Here is a 22,441-nt window from a genome sequence, read left to right on the forward strand (position 1 = left end):
TTTTTATGAATTATTTTTACCTCCAAAATGGGTACTTCCGAGTATGAATTGGTAATAATTTCTTCCTCTGTTAGGTCAGAGTCTACATCATATATGACCCCTTTCCTAATTAGCAAGTGTGTTGGTATAAAAGTTTTTAAATTATTTTCAGTAAATATATCATTGTTAATTAAGTAGTTGGCTATTGTGTAGTCATTAACCGTTATTTTTATGCGATTCCTTCCTATTGTGGTAAATTGTGGACATTTTTTAAAAATTAGTCTTCCTATTGTCATTTGTTTTAAGTTACCACTGATACTGTTCATGGATTCCACATAAATGGAATATGGTCCGATATCATTTTCGGAATATATAAAATTTTTATATTTATTTGGGGAAATTATCGTAACTTTTTCTTGAATACTAGCAGCATTCTGATTATTTTCGAACAATTGTTCACATTGCTCCGTATTACTCGTATTCATTTTATTCACCATTTCATTATCAATTTCATTTAAATTAGAATTTTGATTTAATTCATCACTATTGTTTATAGAATTTGATTCTTCATCTGTGTCTGCTTCCATGCTTTTATGCCAATTTTTAATCTTTTTCTTCGAGATAAATTCATTATAATTATTTATTATTTTAACATTTTCTGTCGTTTTAATCGATTTTTTTGTATTTCTGAGTTAACTTTCTTATTTCCGTCTGTTTTAGCATTTTTAATAACTTTACTTTTATTGACGATACTCTTTTTTACATTTAATGCTTTATTACATAAATCAATTTCTTGTTTATTATTAATAATTTCTTTAATTGCACTATTTTCACTACATTTTTGCGATGACTCAAGGCCATCTGAAATGGATGCATCCATTGCATTTGCAATGCTCGCACCCGCATTATGCACTATTATGTCACTCCCATAGTTATCCGCGATAACAATCTACCGTTTTGCCCGTACGGGCCGATTCCCTTGTATACAATGTATATCACTCACTATTATTTATTTCTTCGATCTTACCTGCTCGACGATCTAAACTAAGCTCGTATTTATTGCTTTTCATTTTGAATATTTGGCTGCAAATAATATAATCAACATAATAGTATACCATGTTTATAAAGCGAGATATGCGCTAAAGCTCGAAATTTCCGTACTTCTGGTTGTAGTGGATAGCACGGTAGACTTACGTACTGGCGTTATATTATTATACCGGGTTCGAATTATACAATCGTTTTTATTTTTGGATGTAAAACAAAAAGCTATCAATTTATTTTTCATTCGAATACAATAACCTATTTTTAATAACAAGGAACAAAGTATGTATATTTAACGGTAATCGATTATGCTTACATATACAACTTATAATGTATTTAATTAATTTAGCTTATCAAGAATATGATTTTTAAGAGGCACCATTCATGTTTTTGATGCTAATTTAGTATTTAAAATTCATTATTTTCTTTACAAACATAAATACCACTTATTTCCCAAGTTCAATAATAAAAACACAGTGGATGTTGGTATGTTTATCTTAATATAACATTTACAAATTATATTCAATTAATATAAAATTGATATCAAACTATTAATTACAATCGAGCTGATCAGCGATTAGCTATATATTAGCTAAGATGTTATCAAAGGGTTAAATACTGTTTTTCTATATAAATTAAATTATATTTTTAAATTTGGGGCAAATACTGTTTATTTATATTGACCTAATATTGGTTTTTAATATTGAGCTTATATTTGTTTCGAATGGGATTTTAATATTGTTTATCACTATTGGATTTACATGGAGCCCATATTGGTTTTAATATTGACTTTTTAAAGGCATTAATGTAAAGAAATGTATCAAACTATTAATTACGATCGATCAATTGACTTTCAAAAAGCTTTAATCATGTTTTTGGTGCTAAAGTTATTTTTTTTCGTGACCCTTATGAATACCATGTATTTCCCAAGTGCGATAATACTGGAGAAACAAATCTAGGTAGCCCACAAAAAACGTCGATTATGCCCTCGTTTAAAATTATGTATAATTAAATAATCTAATCTGATAATACGTTCTCTCAAAAACTGCATAACCGTTTTTACAACCTTTAGGCTCCGTACCTTCGAAGCGCCAAAATTGCCTTTTGCAAAAACGCCTCGCGATCGAGTACGAACCGAATGATTTTTCAATCATACAAATCGATTATTCCATACTGTCGAAAATGTGAAAGACATTTGTTTGAACCATATAAATAAACTTCAAAATTAATAATCTTGGTACGGAACTCAAAAAAGTTCAAAGTGAGTACACATTATTAAAATATCTATAAAATATCTGATAATGTGATGTACATATGTCCAATAAACTATTTTGACCGCCAAATGACACTTTTTTAACTTATTTTTATTGAGAGTGCATAACCGCTAGACCTGTCTTCCCAAAAATTTTACCAGTTGTTCATTTCGTCAATACAACTAAAATGTTTCTTGAAATATTAAAATCGGTGGCTCCGTTCTCTTAAAAACTGAGTTACCGTTTTTGGCACTTTTTGGCACTCCGTATTTTCGGCTAAATTGTCTGTCAGTCCCTTGACAGAATAATAATAAAAAAAAAATTACGGGAATTTGTGCTTCTCCTCCTTCTTAAAAAAATTTTTGTCCTTTATTTAATTTAAACATAATTTTAATCTAATCTTATTTGAATATTTAAAAATTGACTAACAAAAATTTTATAAATTTACCTAAAACTTCTATTCCCAGTAGAAATGTATCGTGGCCGGAGGGGTAAAAGATCGTGGCGCAATATTCGAATCTTGTCTTTATTTGGACCGGACAATATTTGTTTTCAAAATTATGGAAAATTTGGAAAATTCATAGGAAAAGTGTTTTATATGGTTATTTTGTCAGTTTGTAAAATTTGTTCTGCTTGTAAGTGCAATAAGGTGTTGTGCGATTTATAACACATTTTGCAATTATGTTTTGATCTGCATAATCGGATTGTATGTCCGTCACCCAGACATTTATTGCACCCGTTATTATCGCGAATTAAGTCTATTCTCTTTGGTACTTCCATCTTATTGAATTTCGTACATTCGGAAATATTAAGTGCGGCTGAACAAAGTTTACAAACTGTCTGAATATTTGAAACCGTAACTAAAGTCTTACGCTTGATATAATTGTCCGGTTCTGTGTCCAGCTTATTTGAAAGCTCTAGAGCCAAACAACGATTTTCTAAAAATTTAAATAACTCCGATATAGTTGGCATTTCCTTTTGTGCTCGTACTGAAATATTACGGCCTTACGACAAGAAGTTTAATTTTAAAGAATCATCAAAGTTTGAGAAAATGAGTAGTTTTGTTGACGTTTGTTAAAATTAAAATTAGATGATTTACTTGGTATAACGATAGATTACTTGGTCTTAATGAACATACTAAACCATTAACGTCCTATGAAAACTGGTTCAATTATAAAAATTATTGATTTGTGAAAATTTGCGTTTTCAATTATTTGTAATAAATCGTCTCGAAATATTTCTAATCACTCATAAATTAATTTGTTTATTATTGATTAAGTCGATTATTTACACATATCGGAAAGTTCATGTAACTTGCCTCAAGGCTAAATACCAATGCCAACTAGTTATGTAATGGTTTTATCCATCCATTGTCATATATATACTTCTTGAGCTAGAACATATAAAATACATAATTGTTTACAATTTCTTTTTTATAAATTTTGAACAGCAATCAGAACCTAATAGTTCTATAAGCTTTTGTGCTGAATTTGACTTAATACTAGTCTGTTTGACAGATGGCAACCCAATCAGTTGTCACATCTCTGAATGATATATTATTATTACGGTTTCTGTAATAGGGCGAGTATTTTTATTGGTGCAACAATGCCGAGTGAGGGCTATTATCACTTGGAAACATATTGCTATCTATATTTCCAAGTGAAAATCATTGTCACTGCTGCCTGACAACAGACTGCTCGAAGTGGGTATCGAACCCGGGACCTCTGAAACAAGTCCCGTCGCTCTAAACCGCTTACCTACTGTCGAGCCGTTTACAGAATATGTATGTTGATTTATAGAATTTAAGTGATATATTATTATATACTTACGTACTTTAAATGTTTAACGCACATTTATTATGATTTCAATTTGTTATTCACGGCTTGATATTAATTGTGAACTGTTCATAAATTTGAGACAAATTATTATTTGATATAAGTGATAATTTTATTATTTACTACTAGAAATTCACGCACTAAGATTTTTTGCGTACATAATATTTATTATTGATAAATATTTTGCAGAATAACAATAAATATTAATTTTGAAAAGTAATATTTCCACAACTGATACTAATAATAAGAACAACTAAACTGATATCTGAAATAGTCTCACAGAATGTCTACAGGTACTTCAGATCCATCCTCCGAAGGGTCGTGTGCATGTTGCTTTGCACACAATGCACATATATATATAAAAAAAAGTTATTGTAGTTGTATTTTGCGTTCGGATGCGACGCTTCAGGTGTCATAAGAGATGAGAAACTTTCTAAAAAGAGATGGCTTTATACAAATATCGGTTAGAAGAGGAAAGAAAAAAGAAATAAATCGGGGTTGTTACTCAAAATCATGTATATGTGTATAAATATGTGTGTTATTCCAGAATATTTTTAAATTATATGAATAAATATAAAACGTCTTTTATGTATAAATCTGAATTTATTTTTAAGAAATTTAATGCATACAATTGTTGGATATTTTATTGTAATATTTTTGATACATACACGTTTCGATATCTGTCATAACTTTCAAGTTATGTGTAAAAAAGAAATGATCAACTTTTCTTTACGCTATATTTGTGCAAGTTCTTTAAATTATTATATGATTTTCATATACAAATTTATTTATTCTTTATTTGCTAATATTAAGCACTAATCTAGTTTTGTCAACTAAACATATAACAATAAGCTTTAGCTTCAAGAACACATATTCTTGAAATGTTTATTTGTAACAAAATAGTCAAAATCAAAAGCAATAAATATTTTAACTATTTATTTTGACACAATGTCACATCCAACAAGTTATCACATTTTAAAATATTATATTATATATTAATTATATATTAATTATATATTATTATAAAACTTTATAAAATTACAAGAATATCAGTAAATATAACAAATTTATTCAAAGTTTTATTTTTCTTCAATAAACATTTTGTTTAAATTTGTTTTTTTCCTTCGTTTGATATGTATTGACATTATTTGAATTTGTTATATCTTCTAGAAATGTTGTAATATTATAATGTTGCATAACTTGTCTTAAAATTTGTTAACTACATACAATGTCAAATCGTTCTTTATAAGTAGTTAACTTATTTATTGCTTTTTTTTATTGGCTTTTGATGTACATCATAAGGCCAGATGCCATTCTTACAATTGTTTAATATACATTCTTATTGTATCATCAACTTATAGATTAATTTCAGTATTATTATTAAAATTAAATATATATTTATAAATTTTTAAATTATTACTAGCTACTAATGATTGTACATTGATTGGGAAAATAACATTTTCTTTAACTAAGTTTAATATTAATATTCTTCTTTCGTTTTGGAATAAGTTGCATTCCCAAAACAGGTGGTCTATTGTTTCCTCTCCGCTTCCGCAATCGCATGCTGAGTCCGTTATGATTCTAATTCTTTTCATGTGGTTCTTGCAGAAGGTGTGTCCAAACCCCAGTCTACAGATAATCGAGATGAAAATTCTACTTCCTTCCACGTTTTCAAACCAAGTATTTTGCGATACCTTATTCTTTGTTAATGCGTATGTGATACCTTTTATTCTTGTCGATTCTGCAAAGAATGTTTGCCATGTTTCTACACACTGTTGTTTGATTACGTTATTTAATTCTAAGGATGGAATTTTGTCACAATCTTCGCCGCTATGGCAAGCTTCTTTTGCTAACGCATCTACTATCTCGTTCCCTTTTATATTGGCGTGTCCTATAAGCCATACTAAGATCATTGACTTTTCTCCTACATTTCTTTCCTTGAGAATGTTTATAATTTCATATATCAATATATTTGTATGCTTGCTTGGATTGTTTATTGCGATTAGACTCGATTTGCTATCACTGAAAATGATCGATTTATATACATTTTTGTCTCTAACATAATTTGTTGCTACATGTAATGCCATCAGCTCCGCTATAAAAATGGAGGCAAACTTTGGTAATTTAATTGTTTTACTATATTTGTGATTAGGTATATATATATTGCACAATCAGTTCCATCTTCCGTTTTTGAACTATCAGTATATATGTGAAGATGGTCGGGCCATTTTGAGTTTACTTTGTTTTCAAATTCCCAATTCATTATTTGATTAATTTTAATAGATTCTTCTATTAAGTTAGCACCTGTTTTGGCATAGGTATTTTTATATGAATAATATTGTGGAAATTGGTAATAAGGTTTGATTTGGCAGTTTTACATGTTCTTCATACGGTTTAAGGTCATAAAAGCTCGTTATTAAAGGAGGAGTTGGTCTGTTTGTCCAATATGGTTTAGTTATATGTAATCTTGCCAATTCTTCTAGTTGCCTTGGAATGTTATGACAAGCGTTATTCAATTTTTTAACTAAAAATCTTTTAGCCAATAATCGTCTTCTTATATCTAGCGGCGTTTCACCTGCTTCCGTCAGTAGAGCGTTTATTGGGGTCGAGCGGATGGCTCCTAGACAGGTCCTAATGGCCGAATATTGTATTTTGTCTAGTTGATACTTTTCTTATTGCCTCAAAGCACCATAAATGAAGCGTCCGTAATCTAGCTGTGACCTTATCATATTTTTATATAGTAACAGACATGCTTCTGGATGAGCACCCCATTTGGTACTGGTTACTTTACGAATGATGTTTAGCCCTTTTTCGCATTTTGCATTTAGTTCCTGAATATGATGATTAAATGTCATCTTTGTATCAAATGTTATGCCCAAAATTTTAATTTTTTTTTTCATCGTGATTTCTTTATTGTTTATTTTTATATTATTTGTATTACTAGGATAACGATGTCTTGTGAATATTGTAGCTGCACAGTTGTCCTGAGATATATTTAAATTATTTAGGATTAACCATTTTTCAATGTCTTTAATTCCATCATTCATTTCTGCTATACACGATGTTAAAGTCGGTCTAGATATGTATATATAGATATCGTCTGCGTATTGCAATGTTTTAATGCTTGTGTGAAGAATATTATGAAAATCTGCGGTGTAAATGTTAAATAATATAGGACTAAGTATAGAGCCTTGAGCTATTTCTTTACATGCAATTTTTGGTCCTATCAATCCGTCAACCTGTCTTAAGTATACATGTCTTTGCGATATTGTTGTCAGAATTATGTTAAATAGTTTTTGTGGAATATTTATATTTCTTAATTTTGTATGCAGTATATTATGGTCTATATTGTCATACGCTTTATCAATGTCTATTGATACTAATAATAAATAATGATTCATTGAGTTTGATATGTGTATGTCATTGGTCAGTGTGCTCAGTAAATCCACAGTTCCCATTCCCTCTGAATCCAAACATCGCGTCGTTAAAAATTCGTTTATTTTCTACATACCATTCTATACGTTATTTCAACATTCTTTCAAAAGTTTTAAAAATACATGTAAGTAATGAAATTGGTCTATAGGAAATCGGTAATGTAGGATTTTTATTAGGTTTAAGACATGGTATTAATATAACATTTCTCCATTCTTTAGGGATCCAATTGTTTGCAACTATATCATTAAGTATGTTTATTAATTTGATCTTTAGGCTGATTGGAGACTCTTTAATCATTTTATAATATATTTGGTCAAAACCTGGAGCAGAGTTTTTTCTTTTTTTTAGCGCCTTCTCCATTTCTTTTAAAGTAAAGGGTGCAATTAATTCGTTGTTCTCATCTGAATTATTTTCTGTCTCTATTTGTTTATTTACTGCAAAATCTGGAGTGAACTTTTTTAGAATACCTTGTCCCAAGTCTACTGATATGGGTTTTGCTGCATTTATCATGTTATTTTTATTATTTAGCAATTTTATCTTATTCCATATTAAAGTAGGATTTGAATTTTTATTTTTTGAGCTAATGAATTCAATCCATTTTTGCTTTTTTTATCTCTTAAAAGTCTTTTCGTCAGAGCGTTGGTTTTTTGGAAATTGATATAGTTTTCATAATTGTACTGCATGCGTAGTTTACGGTATGCTTCTTTCCTTCTAGATATGAGTGCGTCGCATTCTTGATCCCACCACACGGAAGGTTTGAATAACGTTCTTTTTGTGATCTTAAATTTTTTTATATTCTTTTCTGCCGCTATTTCTATAATTCGGATTACATGTTCGTATTTAAAATTCTTCTTTTCCCTAAATATAGGCGATTGTAACAATCGTGTTATGTCTTTAGCATATCCTTGCCAATTTGCTTTCTTAATGTTCCACTTTTTCGTGGGGATAATATTTATGTAAGTTGGGAATTCCACATCTATGTTTATAATGATTGGAAGATGGTCAGAACCCAATGCTTCTGTACTTATTTCCCATTTGATAGCATCCATGAAATTATTCGAACAAAACGATAAATCTATACTTGTAGCATTACAATGATTTTTTTTCATAGTAGTCGGTTGGCCGTCATTTAGAATTATTAATGAATAGTCTTCTATCATTTTGTATATTTTTTTCCCAGCTTTGTTTGTCATGTTGCTTCCCCATGCCAAGTGGTGACTATTGAAGTCTCCTACAAGAAGGATTTCTTCTGAGATATTTGTTATTATGTTTCTCAATTCAGAAAATTCTATCTCAGCTCTGGTTGAACAGTATACTGAAATTAAACAAAAAGGTATTTCTGTTTTTATTAACACGGCGCATATTTGCATGTTTTCATTTTGGTTTATAAGTTCATATTTTTCACATTCTATATTATTTTTTACTAATATAGCAGTGCCGCCGTATCCATCATTTCTGTCTTTCCTGAATATTTTGTATCCTTTGAAATTGTACTCTACATCGGGCTTGAACCACGTTTCAGAAAAAGCGGCTATGGCGATGTTCTTTTCCCATAAGAAATATTCAATCCTTTCTTTATTAGCAACTAATGATCTACAATTATATTGAAGGATTTTCAATGTCATTTATTGTTTCTGGTAGATAAATTTATTTTACTTTCGATGTCTTGAACTATATCCTTCAGAATTTGTAGAACATCACCTTTCTTCTCTCTAAATTTGTATTTTATGTTTGAAATAATTTTTTCCAATGGAAACTCTTCTTCGTCAAGCTTTTTACGAGGTATTTGTTGTTGTACTTTACTATTTGATTTGTTCATTTTGTCTCTTCTTATTTCCCCATCACTTATGAAGTCTTTTCTTGATTCTCGCTCAGTGATATTTTTCGATGTTGACTTAGTCGCAATAATAATTCTACATTGTTTCTGATCAGATATTGTTCGATTATTCAATATTCCTGTCGGACTTGTTTCCGTAAGACATTCCGTTTGTTCTGCCGGAAGATCCGGGAATGTTGATTTGTCTCCGGAATCAAATTCCACAGCATTGGCATATGATTTATTATTTAATAGATATTTAGCTTCCATGTAACTTAAGTTATTTTCCTCCATTGTCATTTTTATTTTGCAGTGTTCTTCATATTTAGGACATGTTTTATCCATGGCTTTATGATCCTCTTGACACAGAGCACAAGTCGGATTTTTTTGTTTGTTTGTACAGTCTTTATATTTATGTTCCTCTGAACAATGACTGCATCTTGCTTTGCTTTTGCATTGGTTAGTCACGTGACCATACCTTTGACAGTTAAAACACTGAATCATTCTGTTATAGGTAGCTACCCTGCACTTTACTGCAAATATTGATACCTTCTCGGGCAGTTTCTGTTCTCTAAATGTTACAATGCAAACCCGTGTTGATTTGAGTTCATTATCAATTTTTTTATGAATTCTTTTTACCTCCAAAATGGGTACTTTCGAGTATAAATTGGTAATAATTTCTTCCTCTGTTAGGTCAGAGTCTACATCATATATGACCCCTTTCCTAATTAGCAAGTGTGTTGGTATAAAAGTTTTTAAATTATTTTCAGTAAATATATCATTGTTAGTTAAGTAGTTGGCTATTGTGTAGTCATTAACCGTTATTTTTATGCGATTCCATCCTATTGTGGTAAATTGTGGACATTTTTTAAAAATTAGTCTTCCTATTGTCATTTGTTTTAAGTTACCACTGATACTGTTCATGGATTCCACATAAATGGAATATGGTCCGATATCATTTTCGGAATATATAAAAATTTTATATTTATTTGGGGAAATTATCGTAACTTTTTCTTGAATACTAGCAGCATTCTGATTATTTTCGAACAATGGTTCACATTGCTCCATATTACTCGTATTCATTTTATTCACCATTTCATTATCAATTTCATTTAAATTAGAATTTTGATTTAATTCATCACTATTGTTCATAGAATTTGATTCTTCATCTGTGTCTGCTTCCATGCTTTTATGCCAATTTTTAACCTTTTTCTTCGAGATAAATTCATTATAATTATTTATTATTTTAACATTTTCTGTCGTTTTAATCGATTTTTTTGTATTTCTGAGTTAACTTTCTTCTTTCCGTCTGTTTTAGCATTGTTAATAACTTTACTTTTATTGACAATTGACGATACTCTTTTTTACATTTAATGCTTTATTACATAAATCAATTTCTTGTTTATTATTAATAATTTCTTTAATTGCACTATTTTCACTACATTTTTGCGATGACTCAAGGCCATCTGAAATGGATGCATCCATTGCATTTGCAATGCTCGCACCCGTATTATGCACTATTATGTCACTCCCATAGTTATCCTGCGATAACAATCTACCGTTTTGCCCGTACGGGCCCGATTCCATTTTATACAATGTATATCACTCACTATTATTTGTTTCTTCAATCTTACCTGCTCGACGATCTAAACTAAACTCGTATTTATTGCTTTTCATTTTGAATATTTGGCTGCAAATAATATAATCAACATAATAGTATACCATGCTTATAAAGCGAGATATGCGCTAAAGCTCGAGATTTCCGTACTTTTGGTTGTAGTGGATAGCACGGTAGACTTACGTACTGGCGTTATAATATTATACCGGGTTCGAATTATACAATCGTTTTTATTTTTGGATGTAAAACAAAAAGCTATCAATTTATTTTTCATTCGAATACAATAACCTATTTTTAATAACAAGGAACAAAGTATAATTATTTAACGGTAATCGACTATGCTTACATATACAACTTATAATGTATTTAATTAATTTAGCTTATCAAGAATATGATTTTTAAGAGGCACCATTGATGTTTTTGATGCTAATATAGTATTTAAAATTCATTATTTTCTTTACAAATATAAATACCACGTATTTCCCAAGTTCAATAATAAAAATACAGTGGATGTTGGTATGTTTATCTTAATATAACATTTACAAATTATATTCAATTAATATAAAATTGATATCAAACTATTAATTACGATCGAGCTGATCAGCGATTAGCTATATATTAGCTAAGATGTTATCAAAGGGTTAAATACTGTTTTTCTATATAAATTAAATTATATTTTTAAATTTGGGGCAAATACTGTTTATTTATATTGACCTAATATTGGTTTTTAATATTGAGCTTATATTTGTTTCGAATGGGATTTTAATATTGTTTATCACTATTGGATTTATATGGAGCCCATATTGGTTTTAATATTGACATTTTAAAGGCATTAATGTAAAGAAATGTATCAAACTATTAATTACGATCGATCAATTGACTTTCTAAAAGCTTTAATCATGTTTTTGGTGCTAATTATGTATTTAAAGTTATTTTTTTTCGTGACCCTTATAAATACCATGTATTTCCCAAGTTCGATAATACTGGAGAAACAAATCTAGGTAGCCCACAAAAAACGTCGATTATGCCCTCGTTTAAAATTATGTATAATTCATGTAAATATAAAATTACAGGTATAAATCAGATGGAAAACATGTTTTTTATTTGTAATAAACCATATAAAACACTTTTCCCATGAATTTTCCAAATTTTCCATAAGTTTGAAAACAAATATTGTCCGGTCCAAATAAAGACAAGATTCGAATATTGCGCCACGATCTTTTACCCCTCCGGCCACGATACATTTCTACTGGGAATAGAAGTTTTAGGTAAATTTATAAAATTTTTGTTAGTTAATTTTTAAATATTCAAATAAGATTAGATTAAAATTATGTTTAAGTAATTATTGAGGACAAAAATTTTTTTAAGGGGGAGGAGAAGCACAAATTCCCGTAATTTTTTTCTTTATTATTATTATGTGAAGGGACTGACAGACAATTTAGCCGAAAATACGGATTGCCAAAAAGTGCCAAAAACGGTAACTCAGTTTTTAAGAGAACGGAGCCACCGATTTTAATATTTCAAGAAACATTTTAGTTGTATTGACGAAATGAACAACTGGTAAAATTTTTGGGAAGACAGGTCTAGCGGTTATGCACTCTCAATAAAAATAAGTTAAAAAAGTGTCATTTGGCGGTCAAAATAGTTTATTGGACATATGTCAATCACATTATCAGATATTTTATAGATATTTTAATAATGTGTACTCACTTTGAACTTTTTTGAGTTCCGTACCAAGATTATTAATTTTGAAGTTTATTTATATGGTTCAAACAAATGTCCTTCACATTTTCGACAGTATGGAATAATCGATTTGTATGATTGAAAAATCATTCGGTTCGTACTCGATCGCGAGGCGTTTTTGCAAAAGGCAATTTTGGCGCTTCGAAGGTACGGAGCCTAAAGGTTGTAAAAACGGTTATGCAGTTTTTGAGAGAACGTATTATCAGATTAGATTAATTCAAAAAACATTTTGCTTGAGTAGATGGTGTGCAAAAAATGCACTTACAAAAAATTTAGTAATTTTGAAAATAAAAAAAAAATCAAAATTTTCAAAAAAATGCAACGTTTCAAAAAATTCAAATTTTCAAAATTTTTCATCATTTTCAAAAAAAACTGAATTTTCAAAAATGAAAAAAAATAGATTTCTTACAAAAATTTGAAAATATTTCGAACATTAAAAAAAAACTTGAATATTTTCAAAAAATTCCAAATTCTCAAAATATTTAATTTTTTTTTTATTTTTAAAAAAAAATTAAAATTTTGAAAAAAATTCAAAGTTTTAAAAAAATTCTAAATTATCAAAAAAATTTTAAATTATCAAAAAAATCTAATTTAAAAAAAAAATGGACTCTTGTGAACGTACACATAAAATTTTATAAAATACGCTCATCGCCCAATTTAAAAAGCAATTATAAATTCACAGTATGTATTTATAATAAATAATCTATTTGAAAATCTTCAAAACAATTATTGATTATTTTCATTCCTCGAACATTTAATTACGGTACGGGAAGTTCCAGCAATTTGCCTTAAGGCAGGATGCCATGCGCTCCACTAGTTCAGTAAACATTTTCGTTGACCGTCTAGCATGCAAAAAGTTTATTTACAGAAAATGTAATAATTTTAAAAATTTTCAGAAAAAATCAAAGTTTTCAAAAAAAATTCAAACATTTTAATTTTCAAATGTTTTTATCATTTTCGAAAAAAACAAATTTTAAATAAATTAAAAAAAGTGATTATTGGCAAAAATTTGGGAATATTTCAATAATTTCAAAGAAAAAAAAATCGAATATTTTCAAAAATTTCCAAATTCTCAAAATATTTAGAAAATCGTTTTTTTTTTAAATTCTAAAAATTTCAAACTTAAAAAAAAGAAGTATCAAAAAAATCAAATTTAAAATAAATGAACCCTAGTAAACGTACACATAAGTTGTTCATAAAATACGCTCGTCGCTCGATTTAAAAAGCACTTTACAGTATGTAATAAATAATCTATTTGAAATTATTCAAAATAATTATTGATTATTTTCATTCTAATGTTTAATTGCCTTAAGGCGCATTGCATCGTGCGACCCTCTAGTATCTTTTACGGTTTGGCTTGTAGAGCATAATCTGTGTGAATATTCAAATGTTGAAATACAAAGTGCGGTTAGGTTTAGGTATAAAGTATTATACATCGTTAGAAAGGTCTCAATTTTTTAACTTCCCGTAGGGTAAGTTATAGTAATCGCAAATAAATCGAAAATGAAAATTTTTGCATTTCTCGACGTTTTAAAGGTTTCTGAATATTTTGGCATACCTTAGAAAAAATGGACGTATGTGTGTGTGTGTATGTGTGTGTATGTATGTGCGGATACGAATTTTCGTCGACGATTTCGGGAACACCGATCAACCGATTTAAATAATTCAAAAAACATTCGATTCGTATTGATAAGGAGACGTGCTGATTAGTTTTTGGCAAAGGCAGGTCTAGCCGTTCCGAAGATACGGGGCAAAAAGTGCCAAAATCGGTAACTAAGTTTTTAAGAGAACAGAGCGTCCAATTTAATAATTCAAAAAACATTTTACTTGTATTGACAAGGTAAAGAACCGATCAAATTTTCATAAAGGCAGGTCTAGCGGTTTCGGAGATCTAATGAAAAAAGTAAAAAAAAATACCATTTGGCGGTCAAAAATGATCATTAGACATATGCACATCAAATTATTTTTTAGAGATTTGAACAATAAGTATAAATTTGGTTTACATTCCTATGGGTTCCGTATCAATGTTTACGCGTTAAACGGCGACGCGGCGCTTACGCGCTTTGATATTTCGTCTTTATGCAGTAAAGCAGAACGATTGCTTTGAAAAAAAAGTTTAGATCTTCCAAAATATGTCAAAATAAAGAAAACATTTTTTTTCTCAAAAAAAAAAAAATTAATTTTTTTTTTTTTTTAATTTTTTTTTTTTCAAAAAAAAGTAATTTTTGGTCCAATTTATAATTTCTCAAAAATCTTATTTTTTTGAAGTAAATTTTTTTCAAAAATGTTAATCGTTTTGAAAAAAAAGAAAAATTGGTACGGGAAGTTCCAGCAATTTGCCTTAAGGCACGATGCCTTAATTGCCTTAAGACAGAATTCCATTTACAGCTAGTTTAGTTCTTTTTCAGTATATCGCACTTCGGCAAAGATTTAGAAGTTAATCATTAATTTTTCCAAACGTTTTGACTCTGAAATCTTTGCCTTTTATTTGATGTATTGCCCTTGAAAAACTTACTCATATATATATATATATATATATATATATATATATATATATATATATATATATATATATATATATATATATATATATATATATATATGAGTAAGTTTTTCAAGGGCAATACATCAAATAAAAGGCAAAGATTTCAGAGTCAAAACGTTTGGAAAAATTAATGATTAACTTCTAAATCTTTGCCGAAGTGCGATATACTGAAAAAGAACTAAACTAGCTGTAAATGGAATTCTGTCTTAAGGCAATTAAGGCATCGTGCCTTAAGGCAAATTGCTGGAACTTCCCGTACCAATTTTTCTTTTTTTTCAAAACGATTAACATTTTTGAAAAAAATTTACTTCAAAAAAATAAGATTTTTGAGAAATTATAAATTGGACCAAAAATTACTTTTTTTTGAAAAAAAAAAAATTAAAAAAAAAAAAAAATTAATTTTTTTTTTTTTGAGAAAAAAAATGTTTTCTTTATTTTGACATATTTTGGAAGATCTAAACTTTTTTTTCAAAGCAATCGTTCTGCTTTACTGCATAAAGACGAAATATCAAAGCGCGTAAGCGCCGCGTCGCCGTTTAACGCGTAAACATTGATACGGAACCCATAGGAATGTAAACCAAATTTATACTTATTGTTAAAATCTCTAAAAAATAATTTGATGTGCATATGTCTAATGATCATTTTTGACCGCCAAATGGTATTTTTTTTTACTTTTTTCATTAGATCTCCGAAACCGCTAGACCTGCCTTTATGAAAATTTGATCGGTTCTTTACCTTGTCAATACAAGTAAAATGTTTTTTGAATTATTAAATTGGACGCTCTGTTCTCTTAAAAACTTAGTTACCGATTTTGGCACTTTTTGCCCCGTATCTTCGGAACGGCTAGACCTGCCTTTGCCAAAAACTAATCAGCACGTCTCCTTATCAATACGAATCGAATGTTTTTTGAATTATTTAAATCGGTTGATCGGTGTTCCCGAAATCGTCGACGAAAATTCGTATCCGCACATACATACACACACATACACACACACACACACATACGTCCATTTTTTCTAAGGTATGCCAAAATATTCAGAAACCTTTAAAACGTCGAGAAATGCAAAAATTTTCATTTTCGATTTATTTGCGATTACTATAACTTACCCTACGGGAAGTTAAAAAATTGAGACCTTTCTAACGATGTATAATACTTTATACCTAAACCTAACCGCACTTTGTATTTCAACATTTGAATATTCACACAGATTATGCTCTACAAGCCAAACCGTAAAAGATACTAGAGGGTCGCACGATGCAATGCGCCTTAAGGCAATTAAACATTAGAATGAAAATAATCAATAATTATTTTGAATAATTTCAAATAGATTATTTATTACATACTGTAAAGTGCTTTTTAAATCGAGCGACGAGCGTATTTTATGAACAACTTATGTGTACGTTTACTAGGGTTCATTTATTTTAAATTTGATTTTTTTGATAATTCTTTTTTTTAAGTTTGAAATTTTTAGAATTTAAAAAAAAAACGATTTTCTAAATATTTTGAGAATTTGGAAATTTCTGAAAATATTCGATTTTTTTTTCTTTGAAATTATTGAAATATTCCCAAATTTTTGCCAATAATCACTTTTTTTAATTTATTTAAAATTTGTTTTTTTCGAAAATGATAAAAACATTTGAAAATTAAAATGTTTGAATTTTTTTTGAAAACTTTGATTTTTTCTGAAAATTTTTAAAATTATTACATTTTCTGTAAATAAACTTTTTGCATGCTAGACGGTCAACGAAAATGTTTACTGAACTAGTGGAGCGCATGGCATCCTGCCTTAAGGCAAATTGCTGGAACTTCCCGTACCGTAATTAAATGTTCGAGGAATGAAAATAATCAATAATTGTTTTGAAGATTTTCAAATAGATTATTTATTATAAATACATACTGTAAATTTATAATTGCTTTTTAAATTGGGCGATGAGCGTATTTTATAAAATTTTATGTGTACGTTCACAAGAGTCCATTTTTTTTTTAATTAGATTTTTTTGATAATTTAAAATTTTTTTGATAATTTAGAATTTTTTTAAAACTTTGAATTTTTTTCAAAATTTTAATTTTTTTTTTAAAAATAAAAAAAAAATTAAATATTTTGAGAATTTGGAATTTTTTGAAAATATTCAAGTTTTTTTTTAATGTTCGAAATATTTTCAAATTTTTGTAAGAAATCTATTTTTTTTCATTTTTGAAAATTCAGTTTTTTTTGAAAATGATGAAAAATTTTGAAAATTTGAATTTTTTGAAACGTTGCATTTTTTTGAAAATTTTGATTTTTTTTTTATTTTCAAAATTACTAAATTTTTTGTAAGTGCATTTTTTGCACACCATCTACTCAAGCAAAATGTTTTTTGAATTAATCTAATCTGATAATACGTTCTCTCAAAAACTGCATAACCGTTTTTACAACCTTTAGGCTCCGTACCTTCGAAGCGCCAAAATTGCCTTTTGCAAAAACGCCTCGCGATCGAGTACGAACCGAATGATTTTTCAATCATACAAATCGATTATTCCATACTGTCGAAAATGTGAAGGACATTTGTTTGAACCATATAAATAAACTTCAAAATTAATAATCTTGGTACGGAACTCAAAAAAGTTCAAAGTGAGTACACATTATTAAAATATCTATAAAATATCTGATAATGTGATTGACATATGTCCAATAAACTATTTTGACCGCCAAATGACACTTTTTTAACTTATTTTTATTGAGAGTGCATAACCGCTAGACCTGTCTTCCCAAAAATTTTACCAGTTGTTCATTTCGTCAATACAACTAAAATGTTTCTTGAAATATTAAAATCGGTGGCTCCGTTCTCTTAAAAACTGAGTTACCGTTTTTGGCACTTTTTGGCAATCCGTATTTTCGGCTAAATTGTCTGTCAGTCCCTTCACATAATAATAATAAAGAAAAAAATTACGGGAATTTGTGCTTCTCCTCCCCCTTAAAAAAATTTTTGTCCTCAATAATTACTTAAACATAATTTTAATCTAATCTTATTTGAATATTTAAAAATTAACTAACAAAAATTTTATAAATTTACCTAAAACTTCTATTCCCAGTAGAAATGTATCGTGGCCGGAGGGGTAAAAGATCGTGGCGCAATATTCGAATCTTGTCTTTATTTGGACCGGACAATATTTGTTTTCAAAATTATGGAAAATTTGGAAAATTCATGGGAAAAGTGTTTTATATGGTTTATTACAAATAAAAACATGTTTTCCATCTGATTTATACCTGTAATTTTATATTTACATGAATTATACATAATTTTAAACGAGGGCATAATCGACGTTTTTGTGGGCTACCTAGATTTGTTTCTCCAGTATTATCGAACTTGGGAAATACATGGTATTTATAAGGGTCACGAAAAAAAATAACTTTAAATACATAATTAGCACCAAAAACATGATTAAAGCTTTTAGAAAGTCAATTGATCGATCGTAATTAATAGTTTGATACATTTCTTTACATTAATGCCTTTAAAATGTCAATATTAAAACCAATATGGGCTCCATATAAATCCAATAGTGATAAACAATATTAAAATCCCATTCGAAACAAATATAAGCTCAATATTAAAAACCAATATTAGGTCAATATAAATAAACAGTATTTGCCCCAAATTTAAAAATATAATTTAATTTATATAGAAAAACAGTATTTAACCCTTTGATAACATCTTAGCTAATATATAGCTAATCGCTGATCAGCTCGATCGTAATTAATAGTTTGATATCAATTTTATATTAATTGAATATAATTTGTAAATGTTATATTAAGATAAACATACCAACATCCACTGTATTTTTATTATTGAACTTGGGAAATACGTGGTATTTATATTTGTAAAGAAAATAATGAATTTTAAATACTATATTAGCATCAAAAACATCAATGGTGCCTCTTAAAAATCATATTCTTGATAAGCTAAATTAATTAAATACATTATAAGTTGTATATGTAAGCATAGTCGATTACCGTTAAATAATTATACTTTGTTCCTTGTTATTAAAAATAGGTTATTGTATTCGAATGAAAAATAAATTGATAGCTTTTTGTTTTACATCCAAAAATAAAAACGATTGTATAATTCGAACCCGGTATAATATTATAACGCCAGTACGTAAGTCTACCGTGCTATCCACTACAACCAAAAGTACGGAAATCTCGAGCTTTAGCGCATATCTCGCTTTATAAGCATGGTATACTATTATGTTGATTATATTATTTGCAGCCAAATATTCAAAATGAAAAGCAATAAATACGAGTTTAGTTTAGATCGTCGAGCAGGTAAGATTGAAGAAACAAATAATAGTGAGTGATATACATTGTATAAAATGGAATCGGGCCCGTACGGGCAAAACGGTAGATTGTTATCGCAGGATAACTATGGGAGTGACATAATAGTGCATAATACGGGTGCGAGCATTGCAAATGCAATGGATGCATCCATTTCAGATGGCCTTGAGTCATCGCAAAAATGTAGTGAAAATAGTGCAATTAAAGAAATTATTAATAATAAACAAGAAATTGATTTATGTAATAAAGCATTAAATGTAAAAAAGAGTATCGTCAATCGTCAATAAAAGTAAAGTTATTAAAAATGCTAAAACAGACGGAAAGAAGAAAGTTAACTCAGAAATACAAAAAAATCGATTAAAACGACAGAAAATGTTAAAATAATAAATAATTATAATGAATTTATCTCGAAGAAAAAGGTTAAAAATTGGCATAAAAGCATGGAAGCAGACACAGATGAAGAATCAAATTCTATGAACAATAGTGATGAATTAAATCAAAATTCTAATTTAAATGAAATTGATAATGAAATGGTGAATAAAATGAATACGAGTAATATGGAGCAATGTGAACCATTGTTCGAAAATAATCAGAATGCTGCTAGTATTCAAGAAAAAGTTACGATAATTTCCCCAAATAAATATAAAATTTTTATATATTCCGAAAATGATATCGGACCATATTCCATTTATGTGGAATCCATGAACAGTATCAGTGGTAACTTAAAACAATGACAATAGGAAGACTAATTTTTAAAAAATGTCCACAATTTACCACAATAGGATGGAATCGCATAAAAATAACGGTTAATGACTACACAATAGCCAACTACTTAACTAACAATGATATATTTACTGAAAATAATTTAAAAACTTTTATACCAACACACTTGCTAATTAGGAAAGGGGTCATATATGATGTAGACTCTGACCTAACAGAGGAAGAATTATTACCAATTTATACTCGAAAGTACCCATTTTGGAGGTAAAAAGAATTCATAAAAAAATTGATAATGAACTCAAATCAACACGGGTTTGCATTGTAACATTTAGAGAACAGAAACTGCCCGAGAAGGTATCAATATTTGCAGTAAAGTGCAGGGTAGCTACCTATAACAGAATGATTCAGTGTTTTAACTGTCAAAGGTATGGTCACGTGACTAACCAAAAAAGCAAAGCAAGATGCAGTCATTGTTCAGAGGAACATAAATATAAAGACTGTACAAACAAACAAAAAATCCGACTTGTGCTCTGTGTCAAGAGGATCATAAAGCCATGGATAAAACATGTCCTAAATATGAAGAACACTGCAAAATAAAAATGACAATGGAGGAAAATAACTTAAGTTACATGGAAGCTAAATATCTATTAAATAATAAATCATATGCCAATGCTGTGGAATTTGATTCCGGAGACAAATCAACATTCCCGGATCTTCCGGCAGAACAAACGGAATGTCTTACGGAAACAAGTCCGACAGGAATATTGAATAATCGAACAATATCTGATCAGAAACAATGTAGAATTATTATTGCGACTAAGTCAACATCGAAAAATATCACTGAGCGAGAATCAAGAAAAGACTTCATAAGTGATGGGGAAATAAGAAGAGACAAAATGAACAAATCAAATAGTAAAGTACAACAACAAATACCTCGTAAAAAGCTTGACGAAGAAGAGTTTCCATTGGAAAAAATTATTTCAAACATAAAATACAAATTTAGAGAGAAGAAAGGTGATGTTCTACAAATTCTGAAGGATATAGTTCAAGACATCGAAAGTAAAAATAATTTATCTACCAGAAACAATAAATGACATTGAAAATCCTTCAATATAATTGTAGATCATTAGTTGCTAATAAAGAAAGGATTGAATATTTCTTATGGGAAAAGAACATCGCCATAGCCGCTTTTTCTGAAATGTGGTTTCAAGCCCGATGTAGAGTACAATTTCAAAGGATACAAAATATTCAGGAAAGACAGAAATGATGGATACGGCGGCACTGCTATATTAGTAAAAAATAATATAGAATGTGAAAAATATGAATTATAAACCAAAATGAAAACATGCAAATATGCGCCGTGTAATAAAAAACAGAAATACCCTTTTGTTTAATTTCAGTATACTGTTCAACCAGAGCTGAGATAGAATTTTCTGAATTGAGAAAAATAATAACAATATCTCAGAAGAAATCCTTCTTGTAGGAGACTTCAATAGTCACACTTGGCATGGGGAAGCAACATGACAAACAAAGCTGGGAAAAAAAATATACAAAATGATAGAAGACTATTCATTAATAATTCTAAATGACGGCCAACCGACTACTATGAAAAAAAATCATTGTAATGCTACAAGTATAGATTTATCGTTTTGTTCGAATAATTTCATGGATGCTATCAAATGGGAAATAAGTACAGAAGCATTGGGTTCTGACCATCTTCCAATCATTATAAACATAGATGTGGAATTCCCAACTTACATAAATATTATCCCCACGAAAAAAGTGGAACATTAAGAAAGCAAATTGGCAAGGATATGCTAAAGACATAACACGATTGTTACAATCGCCTATATTAGGGAAAAGAAGAATTTAAATACGAACATGTAATCCGAATTATAGAAATAGCGGCAGAAAAAGAATATAAAAAAAATTTAAGATCACAAAAAGAACGTTATTCAAACTTCCGTGTGGTGGGATCAAGAATGCGACGCACTCATATCTAGAAGGAAAGAAGCATACCGTAAACTACGCATGCAGTACAATTATGAAAACTATATCAATTTCCAAAAAACCAACGCTCTGACGAAAAGACTTTTAAGAGATAAAAAAAGCAAAAATGGATTGAATTCATTAGCTCAAAAAA

The sequence above is a fragment of the Ctenocephalides felis genome, unplaced genomic scaffold, assembly GCF_003426905.1.
Source record: "Ctenocephalides felis isolate EL2017-DRISC unplaced genomic scaffold, ASM342690v1 CF-g0.4_SCAFFOLD_01886, whole genome shotgun sequence".
NCBI classification, from domain to species: Eukaryota; Metazoa; Arthropoda; class Insecta; order Siphonaptera; family Pulicidae; genus Ctenocephalides; species Ctenocephalides felis.